Genomic DNA, 12,760 nt, shown 5'->3' with positions numbered 1-12,760 from the left:
ATGGACAGGCCTCTCCTCCTCTGCACCTCTGGACAGGCCTCAAGTCCTCTGCACCACCCTGGACAGGCCTCACCTCCTCTGCACCCATGGACAGGCCTCTCCTCCTCTGCACCTCTGGACAGGCCTCTCCTCCTCCGCTCCCCACTCAGCCTCAGCAGCAGGAAGAGCTGAGCTCTCTTGAATGCCAGGGGTGGGGGGTCTGATCTATGTATTAATAAATTGCAGTGAGTTAGCAGCTCTCCTACCTGAGCAGAAACCTGTCCAGGCTCTCTCCTCCTCCTGAGGGGGCAGTTCTGGGGTATGTGAGGGTCTGAAGAGAGAGGTAACTGCCCACCAGACAGGGCTCCTTCCTCCTCTGCAGCAGGCTGCACACACCAGGAGAGACTGGAAGTGATGTCATCACCGCTGCTGGTGCTGTCTCTGCCGCCGCTGACCCGGAAGAGAAAACCCTTCTCCCTTCATTCAATGTGCAGCTCAGTGTGTTTCATCAGCAGGCGAGGAGCGCCCTCTGGTGGCTGCTGACAGAACCGCCGCCTCCAGGCTCCAGCAGGGAAACAAGCTTTAGTGACTGTAAAGACCTGGGTATTTAAATGTCACAGAGGTGTGGACACACACAGTCCATGACAGGGTCTTGTATGGGAAACAAGCATTGGCGCCTGCAAAGGAACAGAAATGGCTTTCAGGAGTGAATTTAAATGAGGACTTGTATTTCATTCAATGTGTGCAATGTAGACACAGCTGCTGCAATGAGGCTGAGCAGCGTTTCTAATGTTCCTATTACTGGAGGTGATTCTGTATATTTGACAGGGCCGTGAATCCTCAAACCATAGCTGCCAAGGTTTCAGATTGCTATGTGTGACATTTTCATAATTTCAGTGAAATTATGAGTGGCATTTCAATGACTATGAGTGACACTGACTTGCGGCGGGCAAAATCAAGTAATGAAGATTAGGGAAACAGATAAATATCAGAAATTACCCTCATTTCAGCAACAAGAAACTCTAACAAGGTCTTAAAACTGCAGCAAAGCAGCAGGAATGGAAGGAAGGGCACTAACCGGAGACAGCAGCATGACTGCAGCTCTCAGGGACAGACTGCATGACTGCAGCTCTCAGAGACAGCAGCATGACTGCAGCTCTCAGAGACAGACTGCAGCTCTCAGTGACAGACTGCATGACTGCAGCTCTCAGAGACAGAGACGTTTTCCCCCTGAAATAAAACCAAACACATAAGTCCATGGAAAAAGCGAAATATCAGAAATTACTACGCCCTTTAAAACAGTAATAAGCTTTGGAAAGACGTTCAAGCTGCTACATAGCCCCTGAATTGCAAACTTACTAACCTACAGCCCCTTTCTAAGATGAATGTTACTGGAAGGGAGCCTGCTACAAAAGGCATATGTTTTAAAACTCACTATTCACGGGGGAGAGGGTCAAAGAAATTATACAACTCCACCACCCCGAACCCCCTAAGGCAAAGTATACACACTAGAAGGGGTGGAGAGATTAGAGTACACGGGTAACAACACGAGACAGAAAAAATAAATCTGTTTTGAAAACTGCCCTCACCCACACACAGAAGTGTGTGACATGCTTTATCATCGGGTCTGCTTACAAAACGCCCTGGAGTAGCCACACTCAGGGCGGAGAATAAGGCAAGGGGAAAAACTAATAATGTTTTGAGAACCTAGTCTTCTCTTCTAACACGACCCATCCTCATTCTTTTTAATCCTGGTTGTGGAACCTATAAATAAAGGTTTCATTGGTATCCACAAACCAGTTTTAAAGCATGTTGGACTTGGGCCCTTAGGGCAGGTTCACCCCTAGACTTTTTGCTTGAAATGGTGACCTGGAGATGGTGATTTTTGGATTCTGCGCACTTTCACTGTGTCCCAGTGGAAAGTGCGTGCGCGCTCTGAGTGCATGTGCTGAGCTAGGCCTGCCCGCCCATAGGAATGCATGGGGAAGGTATGTGTCCCTGGTAGTTCCTGATGCGTGGGGTGTACAGGCTTGAGTCTGGTATGTGTGAACTCGTGTGAGTGAATGCTGCGCAACGGTGTATGCAGCATGTATGTGTCTAGTAGAGAAGCGCCATTTCTAGACATGGCTGTACGTGTGCTGTGAGGGTGCTGGCGTGTGATTGGCTGGAGCTGGCTGGCATGCCAGGCTCCAGGAAGTCTGGATGGGTCTGCCCGGTGGTGAGTGGGAGATCTGCATGAGTAATGTGTGGGAGGAGTGTACCTGTGTCCTGGATGGGCTGGGTTTTCCCCACACAATGCTGGCTCCGCCCCCCTGTGGTGTGTCTAATGACCCAAGCCCTGCCAGTCAATAGAATGGGTGGTTGGGCCATCAGAGTACTCAAGAACCAGCTGCGACTGGTTCCGCCCCCACTCTGCACCCTCAGACAAAGGGAAATGGTGTATAAAAATGGGGCTGTGTCCCCACTGAAGTTGTTCTCTTCTAGGATCCTGAGGGGGCTGCTGCTGCTGCTGCTGCTGGGCCAGAGGACCGCCACTTGGGGTGTCTCCCTGCCTGGAGACCCAGTGAGCTGGCTCTGGGCCCAGCCTTGCCCCCCTGCCCCCCCCCTGGAAGGACTTTTGCTGGACTCTGTTGTCCCTAGCGCTGGTGAGCGCTTCCTGAGTTTCCTAGCGCCTGGGAGCGCTTCGTTTTGCTTATAGCGCTGAGCGCGCTTTATTGCGACCCCCTAGCGCTTGGGAGCGCTGTTGTTTTCAGCCGGTGCCCACCCGGCGTGTGCCCGCTTGATTGGCTGATTTTTGGAGTCCCCTGGCGAGTGCCCACCTCGCCAGGGACCTGGCCGCCATAACGAGTGCCACCTAGCGCTGTGTTTAAAGAGCCGGTGCCCACCCGGCATTGCCCCTCGAAGATCACCGCCGCAGCCCAGGGGCATTTGAATCGTTGCCGGGCCGCTGCCTTGTGCGACCCGGAAGTGCCGCCTCCACGTCTCCAGGGCCGCGCTACTACTGGCTGCCCTCAGCAGCGCGACCCGGAAGTGCCCGCGACTCGCCTGGTTATAGGCGGGACTTCAGGCAAAGGGAGGAGGAAGCCAGAAGCTGCCGGGAGCCGACCCCGGGATCCGGTGAACAGGAGAGAGGCCGGCGTCTTTCCTTGTCCCCCCCAGGCTCCCAAAGCGAGGGAGAGCCCAGGGGAGAAGTCTGCAGAGAGCCCCGAGGAGCGGGAGCTCTCGTGAAGAAGACCGCCGCCTCGAGACCGGTGAGTGTGCCTCGGGGGATACGCGACTCACGCGAGATGCGTGAGATTTGGTAGGGGCGGTCGATTTCTCCCTGCTGAAGCGCACAGAAGCGCTACGAAGCGTCCAGGGGGCATGATGTGTTTCTGAGTCCCCCGTGAGGGACTCCAACAATCCCACAATTGTGTTTTGAGCCCAGAGAGGCTCAAGGAGGGCATTGTGAGTTACTTGGAGCCCAGAGAGGCTCAGGGGGCCAATTTAGTTCTTGAGAGCCCAGCGAGGCTCCAACATTGGCCCCATTGTTGTTTTAGAGCCCTGAGAGGCTCAGGGGGACATCTGATTTCTGCAGAGCCTGTGAGGCTCCAGCGTTGGCCCCATCCTCATCTCCAGCTGCCCAGCACTTCGTGGGCAGCTGCCACGTTTAGGCCCCCCCCTGACATTGGGACACATGGACAGTCACAGGTGGTGACTTGTGAGATTGGCGCAATTGATATTGTTTTTACACCTCTGAATGAATGTTATGCATTGCATCATGTGTTTTCCTCTTACACCCCTACAGGTATTGTAATACATAGGTGGTTGGTTTCTCCCTAGTGCAGGTGGTGCTAGTGAGGTCCTGTTACCAGTAGTGACTGGTTGTGTGCTCTATTTTTATTGTGTGTTACAGTGATTTTACCTTCTAAGTGCTATTTCTGAAAGTGCTACTTCTGATTCCTGACAGTGGTCCAGGTGGCCCTGTCTTGTAAATATCCCCCTGTAAATTCTGCCCGTGCCTCTGGCACATTGTAAAGTGTGTGTTTTATCTAATGTGTTATGGTGTAATACAAAGGCTATTTTTATATAACCTTGTGTGGAGTTTCCTTTGTGGTGGGCCTTTGGTTGTTGTTGCTGGGGTGCGTGCGCAAATACTTAGCCTACATCGCCTCCAAGTTTAGCCTTGCTGCTCGCGCCACGTTACCTAGAGGGTGAGTAGGGGTTATCTTGGCGTGTAACTCCCTTGCCCTGACTTGGGTGTGGTGGTCTCTGACTGACTTTGGCGAAAGCCCTGGCCAGCCGGGGATCCCATTTCCAACATTGGCGGCAAGCGGTGGGATAAGGATTTGTGTTTGCCTTGTACCTTGGTAGCGGCTGGCTGCACCACAAAACTCTGCATTTTAGATGACCACATTTTAGGGGATTGTTTTTTTTTGGAAGTTTCATATTTTCTTCTCCTGAAGGTATCATTGTGCAATTGTGTCCAGTACATTTGTCCCCCTCCCTGCGCCCAGAGTCGGTACCTGTGTCACTTGTGGTCAGGTTGAGGAATCAGGGGTGGTAGAAACTGCCTTACCAGTCCGAGGGGAGGGTTGTGTGTGGATGAATGGTGTGTGGCACTAGGCAAGTGAGTGGAGTTCTCTGGGATAGAGAGCTTGCTGATACCTTGTGAATTGTGTACTCCTGTGTTAGCTCAGACCCCTAGGTTCCCTGTGTGATCTCTTCTCTAGAACGTCTGCCAAGATGGAGCTTGTCTTTGATTTCAGTGATCTAGATACCTACAGTACGTGGGAGCTGAGAAAGTTCTGTGAAGAGAGAGGCATAGGGGCGGATCAGTCAGGCTGGTATGCACTTAGGAGATGCATGGTCAAATGGCAAGAGGATCAATGGGATCTTGAGCGCAGTGAGGAAAGGGCCCGGGCTCCACACCAGGAGGGTGGTGGGTCTGTGGGGACCCCTGAAGATTCAGAAGAGGAGGAAGAAGATGACAGCACCTGGATGCCAGTAGAGAGTGAGGACCCCATGGATAGGGAGTCCCTTGCTGGGTCCAGCGTAGGAGGCAGCGCCTCATCCCTTTCCCTGTCCCCAGAGGAGCTGGAAGATAGGAGGAGAGAAAGGGAGCACCAGCTGGCTTTAGAAAAGCTCAGGTTGGAGCATGCCCAGGCTATGGCGCAGCTGGAGCTTAGGAAGCAACAGCTAGAGACCGAGATGGTCTTAGCGCAGGAAAGGATAGAGGAGGCTGAGAGGGCCTCCACCAGGGGCAAAGTAGCTCTGGAGGATAGACTATCCCCTGCGCGCAGTTTTAATTTTCTGGATTCCCCAGGGAGGGCTGAGTCCAGTGGTGGCAGCTATTTAGACTTCAGTGCAGACAGTCCCCTACCCCGTGCCCAACGTATGGTCCCTTGTTCCCAAGAGGAGGAGTTAAGGTTGAAGTTCAGGGGCAGTAGGAAACCGCCTCAACAGAAGTGGGTTTTTTTTGTGGATGACTGTTCTGATGCAATGTGGGATTGGCTGGCGGCTAGCTCGGATGATGAGAAAGACGGAGTACTGAATATGTTTCTCAAGGAGCAGTTGCTCAGTGTTGTTTGTCCAGAGTTGCGCCAGCACCTGTTGAAGTCTGAATCCCTTAGTCCTTGGGCGCTTGCTGAGGAAGCAGAGCGCTGGGAGAGTGATAAAGGTTCTCTAGGGTCATTAGGGAGTGACTCCAAAAGTAGTGGTTCAGGTATCTTCCAGCCCAGCGTGGTGGAAGAGGCTCAGTGTAGCCCAGCTAGGTCCCAGGATAGCGAGGAGGGTGTAGGGGCTCACTGCCTGGCTCAGTGGAGCAGGAGTGAGGGGGAGACCGAGGTTCCCCGGACGCCCGAAGCCCTGCCTCAGGACTTGGATGGTTTCTGTAGGGAACACCAGGTTGGGGACCTAGGCTGTCCTGTTAGTCCACTTGAGGAAGATCTCTTAGTGAGTAGAGGACCTGGAGCGTCTGTAACCAGAGCTCCTGTGGTTCTAGAGGCTGGCAGTACCGCTCCGGTAGGGAGGGTACAGGAGTCCAGAGTGAGGAGTGATTGGGGGAGTTCCCCAGTGGAAGGACCAGTGGGTCAGGGACTACCCAGTTGGGCTAGGTTCCTGTGTAGTGACCCGGGTGGCGCCACTTCTGGTCTGGGAGATCGTCACGCACTGTCAGGTGGACAGAGGGCGGGAGATCTGCGCCAGACAGACAGTCACACAACATATGTCTCATTTGTTAGCCTCAGGGGGATGGAGTGTAAGTCCCCAGAAGTCCTGGAGTGCCAGGCAATTGTTCCACCGAAGGTTGTAGACCAGAGGTTGGAAGGCCAGGTTCAGGATCAGCCTGACCTGAAGGGTAGGACGACTGTAACCAGTGTCCTGACCGGTTCTTCTTCCAGAGGAACTTCTCCAGGTGGGAGAGGGCAGACCTCTGGAAGGGGGTGCAGAGGGTGGGAGAGCCCACCTCTGACCCCGGTGCAACCTGAGTGGATAAGTCCTGGGTTGGAATGGCGTTCTAGGGGTACCCCTCGCAGAGGGAGGAGGAACCCTAGAAGAAGAGGTAAGGGGAGGAGAGCCTTCCCTGAGACTCCTGGTCCGCCTGAGGTTGTAGGCCTTAGGCTGGAGAACCAGTGGCAGTCTAGTCCTGTCTTGCAGACAGGAAGAGTGGAAAATGGCCACTATGTGCCAGGGGTTACTACCCCCCGCTCTGCGAATTGGCAAGGACCAGTGGCACCTGGGTGGCCCAGGGCCTGGTCCTGGCCGCGGACAGCTCGGGAGTACCAGTGGGGTAGCCCAGTTGGTCCGGATAGTGGTTCTAGAAGGAATCCCATAGGTTCACCGTGGCGTAGAACAGGAGGGTGTCCCTGCAGTTGCGGGCCCGCGTCCGTGTTCTATCGCTCCAAGCAGGGAAGTCCATCACGGTGGTGATTGGTCTCCCCTGCGTTTTGGCTGGAAGGGGGTTATGTTGGACTTGGGCCCTTAGGGCAGGTTCACCCCTAGACTTTTTGCTTGAAATGGTGACCTGGAGATGGTGATTTTTGGATTCTGTGCACTTTCACTGTGTCCCAGTGGAAAGTGCGTGCGCGCTCTGAGTGCATGTGCTGAGCTAGGCCTGCCCGCCCATAGGAATGCATGGGGAAGGTATGTGTCCCTGGTAGTTCCTGATGCGTGGGGTGTACAGGCTTGAGTCTGGTATGTGTGAACTCGTGTGAGTGAATGCTGCGCAACGGTGTATGCAGCATGTATGTGTCTAGTAGAGAAGCGCCATTTCTAGACATGGCTGTACGTGTGCTGTGAGGGTGCTGGCATGTGATTGGCTGGAGCTGGCTGGCATGCCAGGCTCCAGGAAGTCTGGATGGGTCTGCCCGGTGGTGAGTGGGAGATCTGCATGAGTAATGTGTGGGAGGAGTGTACCTGTGTCCTGGATGGGCTGGGTTTTCTCCACACAATGCTGGCTCCGCCCCCCTGTGGTGTGTCTAATGACCCAAGCCCTGCCAGGCAATAGAATGGGTGGTTGGGCCATCAGAGTACTCAAGAACCAGCTGCGACTGGTTCTGCCCCCACTCTGCACCCTCAGACAAAGGGAAATGGTGTATAAAAATGGGGCTGTGTCCCCACTGAAGTTGTTCTCTTCTAGGATCCTGAGGGGGCTGCTGCTGCTGCTGCTGCTGGGCCAGAGGATCGCCACTTGGGGTGTCTCCCTGCCTGGAGACCCAGTGAGCTGGCTCTGGGCCCAGCCTTGCCCCCCTGCCCCCCCCCCTGGAAGGACTTTTGCTGGACTCTGTTGTCCCTAGCGCTGGTGAGCGCTTCCTGAGTTTCCTAGCGCCTGGGAGCGCTTCGTTTTGCTTATAGCGCTGAGCGTGCTTTATTGCGACCCCCTAGCGCTTGGGAGCGCTGTTGTTTTCAGCCGGTGCCCACCCGGCGTGTGCCCGCTTGATTGGCCGATTTTTGGAGTCCCCTGGCGAGTGCCCACCTCGCCAGGGACCTGGCCGCCATAACGAGTGCCACCTAGCGCTGTGTTTAAAGAGCCGGTGCCCACCCGGCATTGCCCCTCGAAGATCACCGCCGCAGCCCAGGGGCATTTGAATCGTTGCCGGGCCGCTGCCTTGTGCGACCCGGAAGTGCCGCCTCCACGTCTCCAGGGCCGCGCTACTACTGGCTGCCCTCAGCAGCGCGACCCGGAAGTGCCCGCGACTCGCCTGGTTATAGGCGGGACTTCAGGCAAAGGGAGGAGGAAGCCAGAAGCTGCCGGGAGCCGACCCCGGGATCCGGTGAACAGGAGAGAGGCCGGCGTCTTTCCTTGTCCCCCCCAGGCTCCCAAAGCGAGGGAGAGCCCAGGGGAGAAGTCTGCAGAGAGCCCCGAGGAGCGGGAGCTCTCGTGAAGAAGACCGCCGCCTCGAGACCGGTGAGTGTGCCTCGGGGGATACGCGACTCACGCGAGATGCGTGAGATTTGGTAGGGGCGGTCGATTTCTCCCTGCTGAAGCGCACAGAAGCGCTACGAAGCGTCCAGGGGGCATGATGTGTTTCTGAGTCCCCCGTGAGGGACTCCAACAATCCCACAATTGTGTTTTGAGCCCAGAAGGCTCAAGGAGGGCATTGTGAGTTACTTGGAGCCCAGAGAGGCTCAGGGAGCCAATTTAGTTCTTGAGAGCCCAGCGAGGCTCCAACATTGGCCCCATTGTTGTTTTAGAGCCCTGAGAGGCTCAGGGGGACATCTGATTTCTGCAGAGCCTGTGAGGCTCCAGCGTTGGCCCCATCCTCATCTCCAGCTGCCCAGCACTTCGTGGGCAGCTGCCACGTTTAGGCCCCCCCCTGACATTGGGACACATGGACAGTCACAGGTGGTGACTTGTGAGATTGGCGCAATTGATATTGTTTTTACACCTCTGAATGAATGTTATGCATTGCATCATGTGTTTTCCTCTTACACCCCTACAGGTATTGTAATACATAGGTGGTTGTTTTCTCCCTAGTGCAGGTGGTGCTAGTGAGGTCCTGTTACCAGTAGTGACTGGTTGTGTGCTCTATTTTTATTGTGTGTTACAGTGATTTTACCTTCTAAGTGCTATTTCTGAAAGTGCTACTTCTGATTCCTGACAGTGGTCCAGGTGGCCCTGTCTTGTAAATATCCCCCTGTAAATTCTGCCCGTGCCTCTGGCACATTGTAAAGTGTGTGTTTTATCTAATGTGTTATGGTGTAATACAAAGGCTATTTTTATATAACCTTGTGTGGAGTTTCCTTTGTGGTGGGCCTTTGGTTGTTGTTGCTGGGGTGCGTGCGCAAATACTTAGCCTACATCGCCTCCAAGTTTAGCCTTGCTGCTCGCGCCACGTTACCTAGAGGGTGAGTAGGGGTTATCTTGGCGTGTAACTCCCTTGCCCTGACTTGGGTGTGGTGGTCTCTGACTGACTTTGGCGAAAGCCCTGGCCAGCCGGGGATCCCATTTCCAACAAAGCACTTTCCCATTAACTGCACTTTGTCTTATCACCATTCCCAGTCACAGGGTGATATTCACTGTTCTATCACTTGGTTTGTTACATTTGTGTTGTGTCTTGTCATTTCTCAATATTTTATTATTTTTTCCCCTTCCCTTCTGCTCCGCCCTGAGCGTGACTACACCGGGGCGTTTTGTAAGCATATGTTTTAAAACTTCATGGGATATAAATTGCACACAGATGATCAATCACGGTAATTAAGAAATCATTTTTAGAAGCATTAAATGTGAACTGTAACCCGTCCAAGCATGTTTTTTTTTAAGGGACCACTTCTCCCATTTCCGTCTTCATACTGCTTTTCAAAAAATGTTTTTGTTTGGTCATTTATAAAAACAGAAGAGTTCAGGTCTTACAAGCAACATTCTGCTTAGGCCGCATGTGGAGAGCAAGGCACGTGCTCACTCCAGTACGGATGACAGCACACGGTCAGGTGTAACATGAAAACAAAGTACAGACCTCCCATGATCGCTTTTAGGTGACCTCGAGACGCCACAATGTACTAAAGAAACAGCCCATGGAAAATAAAATGCAATTGTTTAGACAAAACCGCAGTCATGTAGCTAAGAACCGGAGTACGTGCAAAACAAGAGAGGTTCGGTATTAAATACACTAGTATCACTGCTAAACAATTCCCAAGCAGGCCTCTGCAACAGTTATGAAGTAATTGCATAACATTATAATGTGAATGCAGAGCCCGTACACTGGCCAGATGAACAGAAGGGCCCTGCACACATTTGTTTTCAGAAGTTGCTGTCACGGAGAGCTACAACAAAGATACTGAGCACGTGAGCTGTGCTGAATTAAGTTCGCTCGAAGAAACCAAGAGAACCCGTTTACTAAATAGATTCAGTCTAAAAACAAAGCTACATTGACACAACTTAGCTGAATAGCTTAGACAATTGAGACAAATGAGGCCTCTGTCTTTACAACAATGGAATAAGACACCTACAATGTATTTGCATGACTTGTAAAAATAGGTAAAAACCTCTGCCACACATGCTAGTTACATGATGATAGAGAGCGCACAACGGGAACGTCGTACCACACATACATTAAGGACAATTTGCAATTAAAGAAATGTTTACTTTTTAAGGAACGCTACAAATTGAAGATATTTTCCATTCTTATTGAACGATGCCACTCCAGTAAGCAAAAACATAGCCGGGACTGCATAGAAGAGGGTTTCGCTGTGAATAAGCAGCACAACCTTTTACTATTTAGTACAAACAACTCAGGTCACAAACTGGCACTGAAAGTATTAGGACCGGCAGCACTTGCAGCGCGCTAGCGCTATTAATAAAATGTAAAGTACACTTTGAAGAAAACGGATACCTCTCGAGGAGCAGCAATTGTACGGGCCGTACCTCGCCGCAATGACTACCTCTGACAATCAACTCTCTCCCACTGCTTTGCACCACATCAGGGTTTGCTTTTCTCTGCTACTTTCTTGTTCACCTCCCCCTTCAGGAGCTCACTCACAAAACAAGGAGAGAAGCAGGATGTAGTCACAATAAAGTTATGAGACAGAACCATCAGGTGTGACCCACACTGGGGTCTCTCACTCTCTGGATGGGTCTGTGGACAGAGGGAGGGGGTATTTCACCCACACAGGGGTATCTTACTCAGTGGATGGGGTCTGATGGAGGGGGTATTCACCCACACATGGGTCTCTCACTTAGTGGATGGGTCTGATGGAGAGGGTATTTCACCCAGACAGGGGGCTCTCACTCAGTGGATGGGGTCTGAGGATGGAGGGGGTATTTAACCCACACAGGGGTCTCTCACTCAGTGGATGGGGTCTGAGGACGGAGGGGGTATTTCACCCACACAGGGACGGTGGCGAGGGCGAGGGCAAGGTCAGCGGAGCGAAGCTGGCAGTTCGGGGTGTAGAAGCTGAGTCGTCTGCAGAGGTACGCTGGTCCGGTGTTGTGGAGTGCCTTGTATGCGTGGGTGAGGAGCTTGAAGGTGATCCTCTTGTTGACGGGGAGCCAGTACAGGACTCTCTGGTGGGATGTGATGTGGCTGTGGCGGGGGATGTCGAGGCTGAGGCGTGCAGAGGCATTCTGTATGCGTTGTAGTTGTTTCTGGAGTTTGGCCGAGGTTCCTGCGTAGAGGGCGTTGGCGTAGTCCTGCCTGCTGGTGACGAGGGCCTGGGTGACTGTCCTTCTGGTTCAGGGGGGATCCATCTGTAGATCTTACGGAGCATGCGGAGGATGTTGAAGCAGGAGGAGGATACAGCGTTGACTTGCTGGGTCATTGACAGTGATGAGTCCAGGATGGACCCCAGATTCTTCACGTGGTCAGTGGGAGTCGATGAAGCTCCCAGTGTGGCCGGCCATCAGGCGTCGTCCCAGGTGGAAAGGGTGCAGCCGTCTTGTCCGAGTTCAGTTTCAGGCGGCTGTTCTTCATTCATTCGGTGACGGCCTTCATTCCTTCGTGGAGGTTGGTTTTGGCAGTGGTGGGGGCCTTGGTGAGGGAGATGATCAGCTGGGTGTTGTCGGCATATGTGATGATGTTGAGGGCATGCGATCGGGCTATGTGGGTGAGAGGTGCCATGTAGATGTTGAAGAGTGTCGGGCTGAGGGATGATCCTTGGGGAACGCCGCAGATGATCTTGGTGGCTTTAGATCGGAACGGAGGGAGGCGGACACTCTGGGTTCTGCCAGTGAGGGAGGAGATGGTCCAGTCCAGGGCTTTGTCGCGGATCCCTGCGTTGTGGAGGCATGTGCGTAGGGTGTGGTGGCAGACGGTGTCAAAGGCGGCCAAAAGGTCCAGGAGGATGAGGGCTGCGGTTTCTCCGTTGTCCAGCAGGTTCCTGATGTCATGGTGGCTGCAATGAAGGCAGTTTCGATGCTGTGGTTGCTGCGGAATCCGGATTGGGATGGGTCCAGGATGTTGTTCTCCTCGAGGCCTGTTGACAATCTTCACAATGACTTTTGCTGGGAACGGGAGTAGGGAGCTGGGCCGGAAGTATTTGAGGTCCTTAGGGTTCGCCTTGGATTTCTTGTGTAGGACGTTGATCTCTGCATGCTTCCAGCTCTCCGGGAAGGTGGCGGTCTCGAAGGAGTTGTTGATGATCTGGCGGAAATGGGGTGCAATGGTGGAGCTTGCTTTGTTGAAGATGTGGTGCGGGCAGGGGTCTGATGGTGAGCCAGAGTGGATGGTGTTCATGATTTTGATGGTGTTGTCGTCGTTGACATGGGTACAGGAGAGCAGGGGGTTGGTGTGGCTGGGGGTCGGTGGCTGTTGGGGGGGCCTGGTTGTTGAAGCTGTTGTGGATGTCTGCGATCTTACAGTGGAAG

The 12,760-nt window shown here is 53.4% G+C and overlaps 1 long non-coding RNA gene across 1 annotated transcript in view; it reads right to left on the bottom strand.

Moving 5' to 3' along the window:
• Positions 1-541: 541 nt before the first annotated feature.
• Positions 542-12,760, bottom strand: part of LOC144807318 (uncharacterized) — a 473,908-nt gene continuing 461,689 nt past the window's right edge. Inside the window, exon 3 of the long non-coding RNA XR_013606200.1 lies at positions 542-656. This is a non-coding gene — a long non-coding RNA (uncharacterized LOC144807318). The remainder of the gene's footprint in view (positions 657-12,760) is intronic.

This window comes from Lissotriton helveticus, chromosome 1_2 (genome assembly GCF_964261635.1).
Source record: "Lissotriton helveticus chromosome 1_2, aLisHel1.1, whole genome shotgun sequence".
Lineage (NCBI taxonomy): Eukaryota > Metazoa > Chordata > Amphibia > Caudata > Salamandridae > Lissotriton > Lissotriton helveticus.
This window is presented reverse-complemented; position numbering and strand designations above follow the sequence as displayed.